This window comes from Neofelis nebulosa, chromosome 10, assembly GCF_028018385.1.
Source record: "Neofelis nebulosa isolate mNeoNeb1 chromosome 10, mNeoNeb1.pri, whole genome shotgun sequence".
Taxonomy (NCBI): domain Eukaryota; kingdom Metazoa; phylum Chordata; class Mammalia; order Carnivora; family Felidae; genus Neofelis; species Neofelis nebulosa.
Genome location: NC_080791.1, coordinates 71,083,504 through 71,106,063, shown reverse-complemented (window position 1 = coordinate 71,106,063; position 22,560 = coordinate 71,083,504). Strand labels below are relative to the sequence as shown.

The window sequence follows — 22,560 nt, the reverse complement described above, 5'->3', positions numbered from 1 at the left end:
CAAAGTAATGAATTGTTGTGACATCTATATTAGTTATCCAGAGGTGATATTCTTGGTCTCTTCTCAGCTTTGTCTGGTTTAAGGGAGGTCTGCAGGCAAGGGACACCTGATGAGTGGGTGTTTTTGTAGTTTCTTTCATGAGGCACCGTCATGGCGAAGACCAACTTCATGACATGAGAAGGGCTCAGAAATCCAGGCCGCAATTCTTGTGAGGAGTGTGTCCCTGAATAATTGGCCTCCAAGTACATGAATAGAAATTGTGTTTCTATTTCCAGGCAAATATCCTTGTAGCTGCTGTGCGATCAATCAACTTTCAGGTAATAGATCTTGTATTGACTTCTCTAATACGGAGTCAGCTTTTGGCATCAAGGACCCAGAAGACCATAAAAGCCCTTTGGAAGCCCCTCAGCCCTAGGCCAGTTGTCCTCAGCACCCCATTACGCAGTAGTTAAACACATGTAAGCAATCAATGCCAAACTTCTCTTCAGTACCAATAAGCACCATCCACGGAAATTTCCAGTTAAAATGAAAATGTGAAAAATAGGCTCCCCAAAGAGTCGTGGGATGACTAGGCTCCCCAAGGGATGAGTAGAGATCGTGGGCTAGAGTGGTTTCTCCCTTTCACTGCTTTACCTGTGGCATACCTAGGAATTGCTTGTTTTTGTTTGTTTGTTTTGTTTTTTGCCTTACAACTTCAGGAGTTTTCACTGGCCAAAATACTGCCATGAAATCCTTTCTGTTTTTGTCTTTTGTTTTGTTTGGTTTTGTTTCGTTTTGTTTTGTTTTGTAGGAATAGGGATACCAGGTTCCTGAAGGAGATGAGGCAGAATAGGGAGAGGTTGTTGAGAAAATTTATTCCTACTTCTGTCATGTATGTTTAGCATTAAATGTTTAGATTAGCCCTCTTCCATTTTATTTTTATTCTCTGAAGTCCTACTAGGTGTGGGGTAAAAGTAGATCATATCTAGTCAGTAGATCAAGTACAGATCATATTAGGAAAGTCGTTCTACTGATTTAGCCTCTTTATATGTTTAGAAAGTAGTAGCAAATAGCTAAAATGGCTGTGAGGCTCATTCCAGCCTTACATTTTAACTTATTAAAAATGGGGAGAGGGATGAAGGAGGTAGATATAGAAGAATAGGGGTGCCTGGGCAGCTCAGTCAGTTAAGCGTCCAACTCCTGATTCAGCTCATGTCATGATCTCATGGGTCATGAGTTCCAGTGCTGCATCAAGCTTAACACTCACAGGGAGGAGCCTTCTTGGGATTACCTCTCTCCCTCTCTCTCTCTCTCTCTGCCCCTACCCAGTGCTCGCTCTCTCTCAAAATAAATAAATAAACTTTTAAAAAAATTTTAGAACAAATAACAAATAAGGACAAGTAACAAATAAGGACGTTGTGTGATGGCAATGAGATTTACTTGGAGATTAGTTGAAAGACACTGATGATTATTATTTTATTTTATTTTTGCAGAGAAGTCTAGCCTAATTTCCTAATAAGTTCTTCCAGAAAAAACCAGTTGGTTTTTTAATGTTTATTTATTTTGAGGGAGAGAGAGAGAGGGAGAGAGAATTCCAAGCATGTGCCACACTGTCAGCACAGAGTCAACTCCGGGCTTGATCTCACGAACCATGACATCATGACCTGAGCTGAAATCAAGAGTTGGACGCTTAACCAAGTGAGCCACACAGGCACCTCCAGAAGAGCCAAGTGTTAAAGAAGCCATCTTTCAGTCAAATATTAATGGGACTTGTTTTCTTGTGAGTCTTGTTTTCTCCCTATGTTCGTGAGAAATTATATTCCTTCACATTGCTTCATCCATTCTCCCAGTAGGCATTCTTATTCACATCTGTGACAGTCCCTGGTCAGTTTTAGAAATAAAAGCTCCTGTAGGTATTTTAAATAGAATGGAATTTCACACAGGGAACTAAAGTATTAAAAATTATGTTTGTGGGGCGCCTGGGTGGCTCGGTTGAGTGTCCGACTTCGGTTCAGGTCGTGATCTCACGGATCATGAGTTCAAGCCCCGTGTCCGACTCTGTGCTAACAGCTCAGAGCCGGGAGCCTGCTTCAACTTCTGTGTCTCCCTCTCTCTCTCTGCTCCTTTCCTGCTCACATTCTGTCTATCTCAAAAATAAATAAACATTTTTTAAAAATTTAAATAATGTTTGTATTTCTGCCTTCCAATTGCACATAAGACATCTAACTGGGCAAAATTTGCCTTTAGACAGCAGCTTTAAAAAAGTGTGGGAACAGTTATGACTTAGTTTTCCAAATAACTAGGAGGGTTGAAGGGATCCTGAGTGTGCTGATACCATTTCTATCTTAACATCCAAGTGCTTTGAATATTTCCAGTGTGCCAAAGCTAAGACTTAAACCAAAGAATGAATGTCTAATAATGGAACTTCATCTATCAGTAAGAGAAATTATTTTTTCTCTTAGCATTGGGAGAGCTCTTCAGGTATTAACACATAAATGATTTCTACAAATTTTACATTTGGCCTGCAGGTACTTTATGGTTATGATTATCCAGTAGAAGGCAAAGCCCTCATTTAACCTTTCATTTCTTACTGCCTAGGAATGCAGTATATTCTCCTGTATGATTTTACCTCTGAGGTTATGAATTAGGCTGTCCCATCTCAGACCCTCAGTCTCCTTCATTCTGATAAAACACACTCATAAGTGCACATACTGGAATGTACAAAGGGCCCAAATGGGTGCTGGCTGCCTCACTCAGTGCAGGAAGAGCATTGTGGGGTGGGCACCCAGGGCTAGGGCCACAGCTGCCCAAGAACTGGCAGGAGGCCATGACACATTCACCTGCTGTTACCCCTCAGGATGAATCCTGAAGCATGTTTGTTTCATAGCTAGCTGAAAGGGACTCTTAAAATTTTTGTTATTGAATCTTTATTTTTAATTCATTTTTCTTTTTCTTCAGTTCCAGTTATTTTACCAGAATAAAGTCAAGTCAGGCACTCTGAGTTGATTTTCCAGAGTATGCAGCGTCTTCTTTCAATATGTGACTTCAAGTTGCCTTTTATTTCACAATGGTTCTCTTCAATGATTATTTTGTAGCATTCAGTCTGTTCTGTTCAGTAGCTTTGGTTTTCTTCTCAGGAATTTACACGCAAATGCACACACACACACGCACACACACACACAGACACTTTGCTGAGGTTCTGTGTCACTTTCTCCGAAATCCTTTTTCATTTATTTCATACTTTTAAGTTAAAATTTTCCTCCTTTCTATCTTCTGTTTCTCTTTATGCAATGCCCATGGTATTTATTAGTTAATATATTGCTTCTAGTTTAGTTTCCATTTCTATGATGTTGTTTCTTTTATTTCTAACACTTTCCTTGGTTTTCTAAGCTCCATTTCAAATCTTCATGTTTTCTTTTCTCTGATAATTTTTGATTCCAATTTATTTTGATTCCAATTTAAGCTGTTCTTTTATAACTGCTATTATTTTCTTAATTTCCTTTAGCTTGTTTATTTAAAATATTAGAATACAGTTTTCATTCATTTTATCCTGTCTTTCTGGTATGTTTGCTTGAAAGAATGTTATTCTGCTTCTAATTTTCCTTTTTTCTGATAATAGTTTTTTTTAAGATTTTATTTTTAAGTAATCTCTACCCCCAATGTGGGGCTTGCACTCAGCCCCGAGATCAAGAGGGTGCACACTCTACCAACTGACCCAGTCAGGTACCCCTTTTTTATTTTTCCTGGTTCCCACTGATAATTTGTGATGAGTTTGACTGCTTTTCTTTCCTATTGCTCATATTTCAGTGAGACCAGTTATTTGTACTAGAAGGGAGCCAGTGTAATTTTCCTGGCTTCAAGATTCTAGAGCTCCCTCTTCTGGCACTTATTTGAATTGTTTAAAAATACTGTACTTTGTGAGCTGTGCTGTCCCCTTTACTCGTTTCTTTGCCCCTATTGTTCCTGCTCAATATGGGGATTCTGTCCGAGAAGTGATAGGGTCCAAAATCAAGATCACCCCAGTACTCTCTGACTTAATGAGGTCCCCTTGCACTCACTTACAAACTGTAGTCTACACAACTCCTCCTTTTGGTTTGGACTGATGTTCTCCGGGGGGCTATATCTGAAATGCATATAGAGACAAAAGATTTCTAGTAATATCCAAATCATACATAATGAAAAGAAATTCACCCAATAGAAAATGTTCAAAGGTTACAAACAGCCAATCTATAGAGAAGAAAACCTGAATGTCAAGTAAACATACGAAAAGGTGCTTTATCTCACTAGTTATTAGAAATGCTAATTAAAACATGAAAATGGGGACTTTCAACTGATTCAGCACTAAGGACATTTACAAGTTAATATAATAACTACCAAAAAAAGAATCAAATTGTGGCTCCTGTTAGAGAACAACCATCACCTCATAGGTATTCTGAGAAAAGAAAGAGAAAAAAATGTGATAAAAGAATATTACATCCCTAGTTCTTACTCTGTGATCTCTGGGTATTTGCTTACACTTCCCACATCCTAGAATATTCTCTATCTACTTCTTTATCTAACTAGTTCCTACTCATCTCTCAGGTCTTACCCTAATTGTCATCTTTCAGGAAAACATCTGATTCCCCTTTAGCCTAAGATAAATGTTCCTGTTGTGTCTGTCCTTGGTATTTTATTCTTTCTCTGCCATAGCACTTTCCAGTCATTGCTGTGATACTGTTTTATGTGCACCTTGGCTAGGTTATAGTGCTGAGTTATTCAATCAAACTTTAATTGACGTATTACTATAAAGGTAGTTTATAGATGGGGTTAGCATCTACAGTCAGTTGACCTTATGTAAAGATTATCTCCCACAGTCAGGGTGGGTCTGTTCCAAGTAGTTGAAAGGCCTTAAAAGCAGAAACAAACCTTTCCTGTGGCATAAGAAATTCCATCTGTGAAATGCATTGTCACCTCCTGCTTGAGAGATTCCAGCCTTTCTCTGCTAACTGCCTACCCTAGGAAATTTGAACTTGACTAGCCAGCCCCGCATTTTCATATGCCAATTCTTTGCACTAAATTCCTCAGTTTCTCTCTCGAAATATGTGTATATGTATATACACATAAATACATATTTACATATGTACATATACAGACATATACACATTTTCAGATATATATCTCTTCTGCTTCTATTTCTCTGGTGGAACACTGCCTGATAAAATTATTCTACCAGATTATATAATGATCCGTTTTCTTTCACATCAAACTATAAGCACTATTAGAGCAGGAATGGTGTCTGTTTTGTTTGCCTTTGTATATCTAGGGCCTAGAATATGGTATATGCTCAAAAAACTATTGAATTAATGAATTTCCTCCTGAGATTGAGGCCCAATATAAAAATCCTCAAACAGCTGTAGGGAAACATCCTCAGTGCACTATTTGATTAGAGAAGGAAGGGGCTAAGAGACTTCTAGATGCATTTAGGAAATACTGATGAATGCCAAATAATAATAATTCACTACTTGGAGAGACCCTTTTGGTAAGTCACTGGAGTATTTATCCAATTTTCAAAGTTGTAGCAAACATTGAAAGAAAGAAAGATGATTCTAGAAGGCAGTCATTTCTGTACTAAAAAAGAAGGTGCAGCCAAACACTACTAGTATAATTCACTGGCAATAAACTTTGAGATTTAAAGGAAATGTAACTACTAATATAGCTAGTAGCCCATAATCATATACTCTAAGAGTTTTATTCCATTTTTAATTCAAAGGAAACAAGAAAATAGACTTTCATCTGATTCAGCACAAGAGATACGAGAATAACTTAATATGATAGCAGCAAAAATGGATCAGAATCTTGGCTTCTATTAAAGTACAGACATTCCCTTGTACATACTCCAACAAAAGAAAGCTAGAAAGAAAACCTGATGATACGAGAGAATGACATCAAAACATTTTTAAAATGCTAAAGATTGAAATTTAAATTAAAAAAAAAACTTTTGACTGCATCCTAAACCTTTGTCTTCAAAAAAACGAAACAAAACAAAACAAAACACACAAAAACAAAAAAAGTCTGAAGGCTTATGATACTAGCATCATCCATGCATTGATAAAGACATGCATTCCCAGGCCCTACCCTATGCCAACTGAATCTGAATCTCCAGTGTTCAGACCTGAGCATTGAATAGTTACTATCCTCCTCAGACGATTCTGATGCACTCTGACTTTAAACTGTCAGTCTTCACAATAGATCTTCCCTTTCCTTCACCTCACTGATCAAGATCAGCTTCTTTCTGGAAGCATTCTGTAATTCATTTTATATTAACAAAATTTCTGTGCCTCCTTTTATCTCCTAACTCCTTATTTATTATGACATTTAATCAATGCATTACAGAATCATGAAATTGAATTGGTAGAATAATGGAGAAGAAGGAATATTTTAGTTTTCTCCATACTGTATCTTTAGATCTTGCTTTATTATATTAGTGTAAGTATTCTCTTACACAGAACAGACATAGTAATATTCATGTGCAAATCTGTATGTAGCCCACATCCCTGGCATGAAAGATCCAAGGACACATATTTTTGGAGAGTGTCACAGCTCACTTGGATCGAATCATGACTAAGTATTTTCCTACCAATAAACTCGACACCTAATTCTTGACGCAAAGCTTGACACAGATTTTAATGAACAGTAAAAAGGTAAGAACAACGATCTAGGTTCAATCCCATCTGTAACGCTGAAGTGATTTCAGAAAAGTTTTTCCATCTTCCTAGATTGACTCATCGGTGAAGATACAATATCTCCTATGCAAAAATAGTAAAAAGAACAACTAATAATAAATGGATGCTGTGCTAAATGGAAGGTAAAAGGTAAAACAAAATAAATTGCTTCTCATTCATTGAAGAAATGTTGATGATCATGCAAGCACAACAGATTTTAGCCACAATGGGGACCTGACATAAGCATTACACCTGCACACTTATGGTTCTAGTAAAAACATATTCAGAGTTAGACCCCAGGAAAAACAAGAAAATATGGTTATCCGTGATTAAAAAATCAACAATACCATTATATTAGGAACTAAGAATTGGGAAATAGCATATATTCCTTTTCTACATTCCCTGTACTTTTAAATTTCTTACTTTGAGTTTAGGCCTTATAATATACTTTCAAAATGCAGCTAAAGAGTACAGATTCATTATGAAATATCAGAATTACTTCCCAAGTTTTTTTTCAAAACAGTATTATTTACCTGAGGGGCATTAGTAAGCATCTGAAGTGTGTTTGTCCTCCCTGGATGATCATGTTGGTGCACAACAGCTGTCACAGACGGAGCCACCGATTCCAGTGAGTTTGAGGACAGGCAGCCAGGGCTTCCATCTGGAACAGTAAAACTCTTGAAGAAAATGAAGCCATGTGACCAAGTTTGATTCCACCATAAGAAACTGAAGAACCATAAATACAAGAATAAAACAGCTTTAATTTCTCACAATAATGCTAAGTGTTCCCACAGCCAACATGATTACTTACCTCATTTTTCAATTGGCCTCAGAAATAAAATACATTAGCATAAACTACACACATTAATAGAGGGAACCGTGTTAGTTATAACCCCTGCAGTCATTTACTTTACCTGATATTACAGGATCTCACACTAGTCTACTGGTGTATTACTCGGGCTAAGGATAAAATCACTCTGATTTTCTTTTTTTTTTTTTTTTTAATTTTTTTTTTTTAACATTTATTTATTTTTTTGAGACAGAGAGAGACAGAGCATGAACAGGGGAGGAGCAGAGAGAGAGGGAGACACAGAATCCGAAACAGGCTCCAGGCTCTGAGTTGTCAGCACAGAGCCCGACGCGGGGCTCGAACTCACGGACCATGAGATCATGACCTGAGCCGAAGTCGGACGCTTAACGGACCAAGCCACCCAGGCGCCCCTAAATCACTCTGATTTTCTAAACACATATCAGCTAGGAGTTAGGTTAGGTGACCAGGGTACAGATAGATGGTGGGAAAAGGGAGCAATAAAGAATGAAATTTCTCTCATATTATCTGTGACTCAGATGGAAATAGATAATTAGGAACTTAACTTTATCAAGACAAGCATCTCAGTATAGATTTGATGTTTTCATGTTACAGTGTGCTTCATGATAGGAAAGTTTTTTGTTTAAAAATGTGATTAACAATGACTTTGAAGCAATTTTCATGAAATAAAACAGAAAACATACTAACTATACTCCCAAACATATGTCAACCAAATATAAGGAAGGTAAGCCACTGTCCTCAATGAGCTTATACTAAATCCTAAGAGATTTGATTTACAGTGCATCCAAGGCTCCTGCTTTGTCTTCTGAGCTCCCAGAGCATGCATTCATTTGGTAGAAAAGTCCATGCTGAAGTCCTCCATGACACATATTTTGCCTGACATTAAGGGCAGAGAGCTGAAGGATGCTGTCTTTGCCCTCTAACAGTCTGGGCTTATGTCACTAATGTGGTTCATACCATCATGTTATGGCTGCTTATAATTGTATCTTAAGCACCCAGGCCTTATTTACATTTGTTCACTGGCTAGCACGGTATTCAATTTTAATTGGAGCAAAAAGTTGAAAAGGTAATTTCTTAACCAAAATATAGTCAGGGGAATAAAGAGAAAAGCGAGATCAGATGAAAGAGAATCAGAATTGTTGAATTAAATGATTTCCTGACTGCCTCTCATGTGCCAAACATCCTTCCAGGGAATTTATATGTGTTCCTTTGTTTAATCCTCACCCCAATCCTGTGAGGCAGGAAGGAATCTAACCTTACTAAGCCTTACAGAGGTTGATGCCTTTCTCCCTGTCAACCCATCCTCCCCTCTGCAGCCAGGTGACCCAGTCTGGTCACTCACTGGCTCGACAGCCTTCCATGCTCTCCATTGCCCTTGGAATTATGTCCAAAACCCTCAAATGACTTTAAGGAGCTACAGGACCTGGTGCATTCCCATGTCTCTAGCCTCATTTCTTGCCACTCTTTCTCCTGCTCTCTCATTTTTGTTATAATAAGTTTCCTTCAGTTCCTTGAGCACACACCATGCTCTTTTTCATATCCTGGCGTTCCCATAGGCTGTTCTTTCCACCTAGAATGCTTTTTCTTCCTCTATTCTCAAAAAAAATGTTGAATGGATGAATGAATGAAGGGATATTAGAGTGTAGGACCTTCTCAGGGAAAAGATTAGGAGTAGGGAAGGGACTAGGGAATTAATCACAAAACAATGATAATAGATGAGTTGTTTGAGGTTTAAGCCAATCACAAGATGTAGCACAAACCTCTTCCTCATTTCTTGCTCTTCCTTAAAGCCTCAGCATTAGTGCCACTTTCTCTAGGAAGCTTTTTAACCCCAAAGGTGCTTAAATCCTCTTATTATCTGCCCTGTAGCTCCATGCACGTCCTTTCTATAATGCTTGTCACACCTGACTGAAGCACCTTGAGAGCAAAACCCCATCCCTTTTTTGGTTTCTTCTCCATCCCCAGCACATAGCATTGTAACCAGCACACTCTGTAAATGTTTATATAACATTCCCAATAAAACAAAGCAAGAATCCTTGGGAAATTAGCTGATTCCAGGGTAGGTGAAGGAAAAATACAAGATGGGTCTGGAACATATTTATTGTAGTGCCAGAAAGTAAGGAAGCACTCAAGTATCCAAACAGGGGTGGACATAGTGACCATCACCTAACAAACAGAGTAGAGAAAGGGAAAAATAAAAACTTTAGTAACAGGAGAAACCTGACAGACACTGCCTTCATCAATCAAGATTAACATTGCTAGTAATACATCCTGACATCCTGAACTCCCTGACTGGATCAGTGAGATAGGCACCTCTCATCTGGGATATTCTTTCCCAAGATCCATAGCCTGTAACCTTGAGAAAACATCAGATAACCTAAATTGGGGGCAGTTTAAGAAATATATGATCACGGCATTCAAAAATGTCAAAGTCATGAAAAAGCTAGGAAAGACTAAGAATCCGTTAAAAGAATCAGAGGAGACCATGGTGATGCGATAACTAAAAGCAGTATGGGAGTAATGTCAGCAATATGGCGGCCTAAGCCATTTTTCCTCTTTATCCTCCTTTTTAATCAATGAATTAGTCATCCATATATGAACAGATTTGCCTTGATTGGTCTTTTGGGTCTGAGAACCTTACTCCAAGGGGCCTGGGAGGAATCTCACCCACCAGTGCACTTGGTAAGAGACAGACAAGCCTCCATAACAGGCTGCAGAGCAGGTAGAGCCATCGAAGTGTCTAGACCCCCTTAGCTGCCCTCAGTCAAAAACCAGGTAAGTGCTGACAGGACAGTCACTCACAGCTGCGTGACAACTTATAGAAGTCCAGACTATGTGAAGGAGACTCAAGCATACCGTTGGAAAAAGAAGAAAAGAAAAAATGTGAATTTGGTTGCAATGGAGGCAGTAAGAGACAATTTCCTGTCACTTTTCCTCTTCCCTAAGGAAACACTGAACAAAGTTGATTTATCTGGCAATGGTGACCTGCCCACAGAGAAAAGGAAAGTGCCAAGTGAGTCCCTGGCTGCCCAAGCTGGGCAGAATGTGGCTGGAAAAACCCATTTTGTCTCTGTCAGCACTGGGAGTACTAAAATGAGAGCTCTAAGACTTAGGGAGGAGAGTTATTGGGAAAGAGGCAGATACGAAGTTCAAACCACCTCGAAGGGATTGTGCTCAACAAGAAGTCCATCCACTATCCCCTGGGAGTACCACCACCAAGGATCTCCCCGATAGGCTACTAGGCACCCCTCAATGCACTACCGCTAAATTCACACCTCTGGGCACTCTGATGCAGGCACCCTGTTAATGCTTTCAGGTGTGCTTGCCAGAGCTCTCTAGAGACAAAAAGCACCCTCAGAAAATAGTGGTTGGCAGGCAGGGAAGAAACACAAACTTGAGCAATAGCACCACCTTCTGGACAACAAAAGAAGTTTCCAGTAACCAGCCTGGTGAATTTTAAGAACCAGAGAAAACATAAGAAGCTTAAAAATTCTGCCAGACTACTGGTGGGAATGCAAACTGGTGCTGCTACTCTGGAGAACAGTATGGAGGTTCCTCAAAAAATTAAAAATAGAGCTACCCTGTTACCCAGAAATATGTCTATACAATGGATTTACAATGGAATATTACTCAGCAATCAGAAAGAATGAAATCTTGCCTTTTGCAATGTGGATGGAACTAGAATGTATTATGCCAAGCAAAGTAAGTCAGTCAAAGAAAGGCAAATACCATATGACTTCACTCATATGTGGAATTTAAGAAACACAACACATGAACATAGGGGAAGGGAAGGAAAAATAATAACAGAGAGGGAGGCAAACCATAAGAGACTCTTAAATACAGAGAGTAAACTGAGGGTTGCTGGAGGGGTGTTGGGTGGGGAGATGGGCTAAATGGGTGATAGACGTTAAGGAAGGCACCTGTTGGGATGGGCGCTGGGTGTTATATGTAAGTGATGAATTACTAAATTCTACTCCTGAAATCATTATTACACTATATGTTAACTAACTTGGATTTAAATAAAATTTTAAAAATAAACAAATAAACATTTAAAAAATTCTGCTGTAGAACAGAGCAAAAAGAGTGCAGCAGGTTCAGCTTCACAAGCACAGAGGAAAAACCCAGATAATACCAATGCCATAGAATGTAATACCCCATCTGCTGAAGGCATTGAGCACAGAGTTAAGCAGATCTCCTTTACTTCAAATAAGGAATATGAAAAAATCAAGGAAATATGTCAACACAAAAGAAAATGACAAGTCTCTGGCAACTGAGCTCAAAGGCATGGGATATTGTGATATAATTGATAAGGAACCTAAATAGCAGTTGTGAAGATTCAGTGAGTTGTAAGAAAACTGAGAAAGGCAAGTCAATAACATCAGGAATAAAATGAACAAAATGAGTTATTTTCCAAAAAGATTGAAATCATAGAAAAGCACCAAACAGAAATTCTGGAGCTGAAGAAGTCAATGAATGAGATGAAGAATGCAATAGAGAGCCTCTGTAGCAGGGCAGACCAGATGGTAGAACAAATACGTGCCTTGGAGGATAGGAATTTTGAAATAACACAGTGAAAAAAAATGAAATAACAGAGGTTTTAAAAGGGAAGGAAAACCTATATGTAGAACTATGGGAATCCATCAAAAGACAAATATCAGAATAACCGAGGTTCCAGAGGGAGATAGATGGGGGAAGAGAATTTATTGAAAGAACAGACAATTTCCCAAATGTGGGGAAAGGCTTGAACATCAAGTCCAGAAAGCTAATAAATCACCCTATTATCATAATGAAAAAATACCTCCTCCAAGACACATTATACTGAAACTGTCAAAAATCAAAGAAAGAATCCTAAATGCAGCTGGGGGCTGGAGGAAGGGGGAGGGCGGGCTGGGAACAATGTAACTTACAAAGAAACCCCCATTAGGCAATCAGTGGATTTCTCAGCAGAAACTCTATAGGCAGAGAGAGTGGAATGACATATTCAAAGTGTAGAAGGATAAAATTTGCCAGTCAAGAATATATTATCTGACAAAGTTATTCTTCAGATATGAAGGAGAAATAAAGGCTTTCCAAGACAAGCAAAAGCTGAGGGAGTTCATCACCACTGCATTGCAAGAAATGCTGAAAGGAGTTCTCAAAGCTGAAATGAGAAGATACTAATCAACATGAAAACACAGGAAAGTACACAGCACACTAATATAGATAAAAATGTATTTTAACCACTCAACTATAGTATAAAGTTTAAAGGAAAACAGTAGTAAAAATAACTATAGTGCTATAAATTTTTAATGAATAAACAACATAAAAAGAGGTAAATTGTGACGTCAGTAATATAAAAGGGAAAAAGTAAAGGTTGGGCCCTTTATAGGTGACCAAAAAATAGTTGCCATCAGCCTAAAATGAACTGTGTTATCTATATAAGGTGTGTTACATAAGCCCCATAGTAAACACAAAGCAAAAACCTAGAGCAGATTCACAAAAGACAAAGAAGGGGGAAACAGACCATACCAACATGGAAAATAACCACTTTACAAAGGTAGGCAGAAACAGAGAGAAAAAGCAACAATGGAAATTTTTTAAAAAACCCAGAAACTAATTAATTAGATGGTAGTCCTTAATATCAATAATTACTCTAAGTGTATATGGATTAAATTCAGCAACCAAAGGCACAGAGTAGATGATGGATTAAAAAAACAACAACTATCGGCTGCCTACAAGAGACTTGCTTGGACCTTAAGAACACATATAGAATCAAAGTAAAGGGATGGAAAAAGGTATTCCATGCAAATGAAAACCAAAAGGAAGAAGTGTTAGCTATACTGATATCACACAAAATAGACCTTAAGTCAAAAATGTTAACAAGCAACAAGGAAGGTCATTATATAATGATAAACAGATCGGTCCATTAAGAAGATAAAACAATCATAAAAATATATACACCTAAAATCAGAGCATATAAATATACTAAGCAAATACTAATAGATATGAAAGGAGAAATAGACAATACAATAATAGTAGAGGACTTCAATACCCCAGCTTCAACAGTGGATAGATCATCCAAGCAGATCATCAACAAGGAAGAGATAGACTTGAACAAACATTAGACCAAATGGACCTAACAGACATCTGTAGAACATTCCATCTAACAGCAGCTGAATACAGGGCTTATAATTAAACCCCTGCATATATGGTCAGCTAATATTTGATAAGGGAGCCAAGAACATCCAATGGGGAAAAGATAGTCTCTTGAACAAAAGGTGTTGAGAAAACTGGGTAACCACATGCAGAAAAATGATACTGGACCCCTCTCTTACACCACTAACAAACATTAACTCCAAATGGAAAAAAGACTTAAACATAAGACCTGGTCATAAAACTCCTAGGAAAAAAACAGGGAAGAAGCTCCTCCACGTTAGTCTTGGCAAGGTATGTCACCAAAGCACAAACAACAAAAGCAAAAATCAACAAATAGGATTGCATCAAATTAAAAACCTTCTATACTGTAAAAAAACAATTAACAACAACAAAAAGCCCCTACAGAATGAGAGACAATGTTTACAAGTCATGTATCAGATAAGGGGTTAATGTAATGTACCAGGGTGCCAGGGTGGCTCATTTGGGTGAGCGTCCGACTTCAGCTCAGGTCGTAATCTTGCAGTTTGTGAGTTCAAGCCCCACATTGGGCTCACTACTGTCACCACAGAGCCTGCTCTGCATCCTCTGTCCCCCTCTCTTTCTGTCCTTCCCCTGCTTGCACTCTCCCAAAAAAATAAATTAAAAAAATAAAATAAATGCACAAAGAATTCAGACAATGCAATAACAACAAAAAATGCAATTAAAAAATGGACAGAGAGTTAAATAGACACTTTTCAAAAAAAAGACATTCACATGGCCAACGTGTATATGAGAAGGTGCTCGACATCACTAATCATAAGGGAAATAAATGCATTAAGACCACAATCATCTTTCACCACACACCTGTAAGAATAGTTATCATAAAGAAGACAAGAGGTAACAAGTGTTGGTGAAGATGTGGAGAAAAGGGAGCCCTTGTGTACTGTCAGTGGAAATGTAAACTGGTCCAGCCACTGTGGAATACAGCCTGAAGGTCCTTCAAAAAGTTAAAAATAGCATTGCCATATAATCTAGCATTCTGGGTATATAGCCAAAAGAAATGAAAACCTGTTATCGAAGAGATATATGCATTTCCATGTTTATTGTGGTGCTGTTTACAATAGCCAAGATATGGACACAACCTAGGTTCCCATCAATGAGATGAATGGATAAAGAAACTGCAATACATATATATATATATACTGCAGAATACTATGCACCTGTGAGAAAAAAGGAAATTCTGCAGTTTTTGATAACATGGAATGATCTTGAAGATGTTGTACTAAGAGAGATAAGTCACATAGAGAAAGCCAAGCCTGTATGATATCCTTTTCATGTGGAAAATAAAATAAAATAAAATAAAATAAAATAAAATAAAATAAAATAAAAAAGTGGAATGGTGGTTGCCAAAGGCTGGGGAATAGAGGAATGGGGGAAACATTGATTAATGGTACATGCTTGCAACTAGTAGATAAATAAGTCCTGGATAACTAATACACAGCACAGAGGTTACAAACAACAAAATAGTATTATTAACATTAAACTTACCAAGAGACTAAATCTTAATTGTTCTCACCACTAGAAGGAATGATAATAATATAATAGGATAGAAGTGTTAGCTAACAGTGCAATGGCAATCATATTGCAATATAAATGGATCAAACCAATGGGCTGTACACCTTAAACTTCTACTGTATTATGTGTCATTTATATCTCAATTTTTAAGTAAATGAATGAATAAATGGATGAATGCAACCTGGTATCCCAGAACAGAAAAAAAGGATATTAGTGGAAAAACTAGTAAAGTTTGAGTAAATGCTATAGTTTAGTTAATTTTATTATATCAATATTTTATTAATTTAATTTAAAAATATTTTAATGTTTTTATTTATTTTTGAGAGAGAGAGAGAGCACAAGCAGGAGAGGGCAGAGAGAGAGGGAGATATAGAATCAGAAGCAGGCTCCAGACTCTGAGCTGTCAGCACAGAGCCCACTGTGGGACTTGAACTCGTGAACTGCGAGATCATGACGTGAGCCGAAGTCAGACTCCTCTTCTTAACCAACTGAGCCACCCAGGCGCCCCTATTTCTTAACTTTAATAAATGGATAGTGGTTTTGAAGCATGTTAATGTCAGAACAAGCTGGGATAGGGTAGATAGGAACTCTCTGTACTATCTCTGTAACTCTTGTAAAACTAAATTTATTTCAAGATAAAAAGTTAAAAAACAAAAATCCAGACTTGGCAGCAGTGTCCATTTAGGGGGAGTCTAGTGGGAGGAGCAAAGAGGCTTGCCTGATTTGGGGTTCATGAAATCTTGGCTTTCTAGCAGTGCATATATAATGTTAATGTCTTCTGCATGGAATTTTTGATTTTGTGAAAGGATTTCAGATCCTTAAACTCATCTAACCTTCTCCATCAAGAAGAAGGATAGACAAGGAAGGTTCTTACTATGTAGGGGACTGAAATGAACTTCTCCCAGAACTTTAAGATAAAATGAGTAATCTCACATTTAATGCTTGGGATTCAGCATCTGTAGGGACCAAGGTGTGGACTCCGATGGAAACTGATCTGGAAGAAGACTCTGACATCATTAATTAACACACCAAGGAAAGAATCTGACAGAACTGGTAGCCAAGTCCAGAAAATGAATACCAAAACACTATGAATTTGTCAGCATGTTTGCAGGAGGATTCAGGAGAAAGGAGGCCCTTAGCTGTTTGCAAGCCCAAATGGTAGGTACAGAGGAATTATCTCTCAGCCCTGCCAGGCTCTTGAACCCTCATACCTATGGGGACTCCTAGCAAAAACTGATGCACTCTTCTCTGGGATTGTATTACAGAGCACTCATTGCTTAAAGGCAGCAAATCCCACTTGCCTCTTGAAGACAATAAGCTCTATAGTGAAAAGACCAGAGGGTGACTCCTTGATATCCATTTCCCCTTCTCTTGGTAATCGCCCTAAGTAGGAAAACCCACTTTTCTATTTAATATATAATATTCTCTAACAAAGTATCAGGTTACATAATTTTTCTTTATTTTTTTATTGAAGTAAAATTAACATACAATGTTATATTAGTTTCAGATGTACATCATAATGATTTGACTTGGGGACATAATTTTATTTCATCCAACATGTACTGAATATCTACGATATGCCAGGCACAAGCTAGGTGCAAGTGACAATACAACCACCAGGATCACACATAGTCCAATGTGGAAATAGCACATCATACAGATTTAATCTGATACAAGTGTTGATAGTGTTTTATTTGAGATATGAACAAGTGCTTTGAGATACAGAAGAGAGAGGGATTCCTTCTTTTGGAGGGAGAAGGGGAAAGAGTTGAAGGCTCATTCAATCTGAGCCTTAAAATCTAAGAGAGAAGATGAAGAAGGACATTTTGGGGAAAGTTTCCATATGTGAAATGGCACAGCAATAAAAACAGAGTGGGCCTGCCTTAGTTGTAACTCACAGTTCCAGGAAATGGGAAGCCAGTGATGTCTTGTTCCCAATTTTTTTTTTTTCAACATTTTTTATTTATTTTTGGGACAGAGAGAGACAGAGCATGAACGGGGGAGGGGCAGAGAGAGAGGGAGACACAGAATCGGAAACAGGCTCCAGGCTCCGAGCCATCAGCCCAGAGCCATCAGCCCAGAGCCATCAGCCCAGAGCCATCAGCCCAGAGCCTGACGCGGGCTCGAACTCACGGGCCGCAAGATCGTGACCTGGCTGAAGTCGGACGCTTAACCGACTGCGCCACCCAGGCGCCCCTCTTGTTCCCAATTTTAGGGGAGCTTTTCTGCTCTGAGATTCAGTCTTAAGGTGCTCCTAAAACACCTCTGAGTTCTACTCACATACCCTCCTCTTGGATTCCCCCAGTGTGCACATACGCTGCTAATTTAGGATTTTACTGTTTCCAGTAGTACACTGTGCCCAGAAACGTTTCTTTTGCTGGCCTAGTGCGTGGGGCCCAGTCCACCCCTGGGTGCTCACACACCATCCTGGCCTTTTCTGTCCTTTGGCCTTGACCAGGACAGCCCAGTCCATCCTGTTTTTTGGGGTTCCATCAGGGGAGTGGCTACAGTCCAATACTCTTTTCTCCCAGAAGTATCTTCCTTGTGTACTCCAGCTGATACGGTCTCATGAACATGAACTCAAACACACTGGGTAAGGGAAGAGTGATATTGCTGTGGTATCTGAGCTGCAGATACTGTGAGTGGCCACGTGCACATATTTATCTCCGCTGCTGGGCTATATACAACTTGGAAAAGAAACATGGGATTCACTTTGTTTATGGTGAAAATAAATCTCCATTGAATAAGTGAATTTAAGGATGGATAAATAAATAAGATAACCCTGTGAACATCCTTCTAGATAGAAATGTTTAGTAACATGAAAAAGTTCCCTGGTAGATGATTCTCTTCAGTCAAGGGTTCTGGATCCCAGGAAGGCACCTGTGAAAGCTGCTATCAGGTACCTTGATCTTAGGTTCTCCCTTACCCTGGCTGAGGAATACCTGATCTCAGAGCTAGACTTTGAAAAAGTAATGGGGCACCTGGGTGGCTCAGTCAGTTAAGCGCTGGCCTTCAGTCATGTCATAACCTCATAGTTTGTGGGTTTGAGCCCGGCATGGGACTCTGTGCTAATGGCTCAGAGCCTGGAGCCTGCTTCAGATTCTGTGTCTCCCTCTCTCTCTGCCCCTACCCCACTTTCTCTCTGTCTCTCTGTGTCTCTCTCTCTTTCCCTTTCTCTCTCTCTCTCTCTCAAAAATAAATAACACATTTAAAAAAAGAGTAAGAACTTCTCTCTTAAACTGAATGGGAGCAAGACTATATGGAATACTTTGAGAGACTAGGACAGAGCAAGTGTCTGGGAGAGGGAGTGAGAAGAGGGAAGGAAGAAGTTTGTAGGAAGACAGAGAAGAGGGAACCTCTCCATCACCTGCCCTGGGGCCCTTCCTAACTGAAAATTCCACCCTGGAGCCTGCAACATTTTCTGCAGGGTTCTTGGCTGTGCTTCCCTGACCAGGAATGGTTAGTTACAAGAAAGACTTGAAGCCTGTGTCTCTGAGGTCAATGGTTGCTATGGCTGCTGCAACCACAAGTTCATATGGGCAGCTGCCATATGGGCAGCTCATTTCTGCTCCTGAGTCCCATTAGAGCCTGACTCTGGATAAGAGGCTATTTACAGCAAATGATTCATTTAGAACCAAGCAATGGCGGCTTCTGCCATTGTCTGACAGACCAGCCCCAGGGCAGCCCAAAATCACAGGGATTATTTAATCAGTACAATCCATTAGGGCTGTCAATAGGAGGGGACAGTAAATATTGTGGAAAGCAGTTAAGGGATGTGGCTTGACTTCATCTTCAGCATCAGCCCTAGGATAGGGAGGAGTCACCTGGGGGACAGTGATAGAAGATAAGGAGGGAGGGGCAGGGCAATGCAGATCTGGGTGGCCCACATGCCTGCCCCTCAGGAGCTTCTAATAGGCTGACACTCAACCTTGAACCTCATTGGAATCTCCTAGGACTTTACAAAATCCTGATACTCAGGTTCCATCACCTCCTCCAGACTCTGATTAAATTGGTCTGGCTTGTGGCCTGGGTTTTAGGGTTAGGAAGCTTTCTCTTCCTCCAGGAGGAGGCTGAAAGAGAATGGAAAGATTTTATCATTTCATAGTGGAGAGCTGGAAGGACATCTACAGGGCACAGCTTCTCGGGTGAAGCAATGGGCCAAGAAGGAAAGGCCACCTGCCTGGATTAAGATTATTACAAATAGAGGACCATAACTTTTATCTCATGAGTTTCCAGACCAATTGATTTTCTCATTTACCATCCTTCTTCCACTTATAGTCACGTGGCCTTAGGCAAGTCTCATTTTCCTCACCTGTAAAATGGGTGTTCTCACCTTTTCTACTTATTTCCTGTTATCACCATGAAGATCAGAGTTCATGAAGATGTTATAAGTCTAGGAGAAGAGGGTAAGGAAATAGCAGAGATGTTCCTTAAGGTTTGGGACCTGAGAGGAGGTTGTCTAAATGACAGTGGTGGGGAAGAAGTTGATAAAAAACAGATTTTCAAAAACCCTCCATGCTGTATTTTCTTGCCCAAGGGTCTACTGTGCAGTTTGGTCAGAGTGTCATGAGGTCCCAGGTCTGGCTACCTCTCCCTAGATGGGGTCAAATCCTGCCTCATTTGTTCCCTAAGGAGCCAGTGGTCAGGAATCTTCTACTGCTTTTACCTCTGCCCCAGAGGCCACCTAGTCCAGAGCTGGTACATCTCTGGTTAATGGTCAGTAATCATTACTGGATGGATGAGTGCATGGAATTAGAAACACATATGGAATCCTGACTAAAAGGAAGGAGAGTTATAGGAATAATAATGAGAAGGAGTGTGGAAGTAAAAACTCGATTTTTGCCTTGGAGGAGAGATGAACATTTTTTTTTTTTTAATTTTTATATTTGAGACCAAGAGCATGAGCAGGGGAAGGCAGAGAGAGGGGGACAGAGTATCCAAGTGGTTTCTGTGCTGACAGCAGCAAACCTGATGTGGGGCTTGAACTCAGAAACTGCAAGATCATCATCTGAGCCTAAATTGGATGCTCAACCCACTGAGCCACCCAGGTATCCCAGAGAGGAGCATTTTTATGTCTCTGGGGGAGGAGCAAGAAAGTATGCTGTCAGAGAAAAGTGGAGTAATTAAAAATGCAAATCCCTTGAGCCCTTTGAAATGAAAAATCCCATTGAAGAGATAAAACATTTGACTCCCAGAATTCTGGTTCCTAGTTAGCTTCCTTTTTTTTTTCTATCAGTTTTTGAACTTCTGTACTATATAGCAAATATCTCTTTATCCATGTGTGTGTAAACGGTGAGCTCAATGAACAGAGGGAAATAGATCTTAACCATTATTGTATCCCATTGCTGAGTACAAAATAAAGGCTCCATAATTAATGAATAAATTTATCTGTTGATTTTCTTTCTAGGTGACGTGGATACCCGGGAAAAGCATGCTCGTTCAAAAAGTGGGTAAGACAGAGCAATGAATAAAAGAGGGAACGATGCAGGTAGAGGAGCGTGTCAATGCCAAAAGAAAAATTACCAGTTTCATGATTTGAAGAGAAAGAGAAGGAACAAACACAATCTGTTTTTCTTTTCTCCCTCATCGTCCTTATCTACATACTGGCATATTTAACAGTGCTATAATCAAATCATCTACATAATTGGATATTTTGGTTTTCAAAATGCTATTTTGAACAGCTCCTTACCTATCTGATATTCTTCATAGTTATTTTTTTCTGTTAACTGCAGAATATTCCATCCAGTTAATGTACTACGACTTACCTGTTTGTACTTTTTCTATTGTTGGACATTTAGGTGAATGCATCTCTGCTATTATAGAAAATGCCACAATGAAGAGCCTCACATCTAGGGATTGCCCTCCTCATCAATCAGCTCCTTCACCTAAATTACAATGAATGAAAATTACTGGGTCAAAGGGTGTGAACAGTTTTATGGTTCTTAATATATACCCTCAAGTTCCTGTTTTATATCAGCTGTCAGAAAGGGATGAGCACATCAATTTATTGCACACTCTGCCAGTATTACTGTTACATCTTCTTTGCCAAGTTAATAGATGGAAAAATATATCTTATTGTTTGAGTTTTGTTATGGCCTGAATATTTTCCCACTTGCTCACTATCAGCATTTCATTCTGTTCAGGTCATTTGCCATTAAGGGGGCATTTATGATACTTATATATGTTAGAGTAAACTTTTATATTTTATACATAATAATCCCTTTCCCTAACACTTAACACAAATATTTTTCCTGCCGTTTTTAATTTCACTGTGATTAATTGGTTCTTGTACAAAAGTTATGTATTGACCTTTCCCTTTATGAGTTCTTTCAAAAATTCACGTTTAGACACTATATCTAAATGAACATATAAAAAACTTTCAATGTTACTTTGTAAAACATATGACCATTAAGTTATTTAATACATTTGTAATTTTTAAATATACATTTTGAATATAACTTGATGTTTCCCCAAACTGGTAATCAAGTGGCAGTTTAGAGTCTATATGTGAGAGACTTGGGGAGCAATCTTGTTCAGAGGGAGGACAGGCTTCTTGTTCTGAAGCTGTCTTGTGGCATTACAGCAAGTATATTGTTTTTCAAGTTATTATTCAAGTATAACTAACATATAGTGTTATATTAGTTTCAGTTATGCAATATGATTCAACAATTCTATACATTTCTCAGTGCTCATGAAGATAAATGTACTCTTTAATCCCTTTTATCTATTTCAACAACCTCCCCAACTCCCTCCCCCTCTGATAGCCCCTAGTTTGTTCTCTATATTTATTTAAGAGTCTGGTTTTTTTTTTTTATGTTGCTGTTGTTTGTGTGTTTCTTTCTATCTTTGTTCATTTGTTTTGTTTCTTAAATTCCACACGTGAGTGAAATCCTGTGATATTTGTCTTACTCAGACTGACTTATTTCACTTAGGATTATACCCCCCAAATCTATCCATGTTGTTGCAAATGGCAAAATTTCATGGTTTTTATGGCTGAATAATAGTCCATTGTGTATATATACCTCATCTTCTTTATCCATTCACCTATCGATGGACACGTGGGTTGCTTCCCTATCTTGGCTATTGTAAATAATGCTTCAGTAAATACAGAGGTGCATGTATCTTTTCGAATTAGTGTTTTCATATCCTTTGGGTAAACACCCAGTAGTGGAATTACTGGATTATATGGTATTTCTATTTTTAATTTTTTTAGAAACTTCCATACAATTTTCCACAATGGCTACATCATTTTGCATTACCCCCAATAGTGGGAAAGTTTCTTTTTCTCCCTGTTATTTCTTGTGTTTTTTATTTTAGCCATTCTGACAGGTGTAAAGTGGTATCTCATTATGGTTTCAGTTT

The 22,560-nt window shown here is 38.8% G+C and overlaps 1 long non-coding RNA gene across 1 annotated transcript in view; it reads left to right on the top strand.

Moving 5' to 3' along the window:
- Positions 1–21,281, top strand: part of LOC131487526 (uncharacterized) — a 67,798-nt gene extending 46,517 nt beyond the window's left edge. Inside the window, exons 3-4 of the long non-coding RNA XR_009249801.1 lie at positions 20,606–20,648; positions 20,997–21,281. This is a non-coding gene — a long non-coding RNA (uncharacterized LOC131487526). The remainder of the gene's footprint in view (positions 1–20,605; positions 20,649–20,996) is intronic.
- Positions 21,282–22,560: the final 1,279 nt, after the last annotated feature.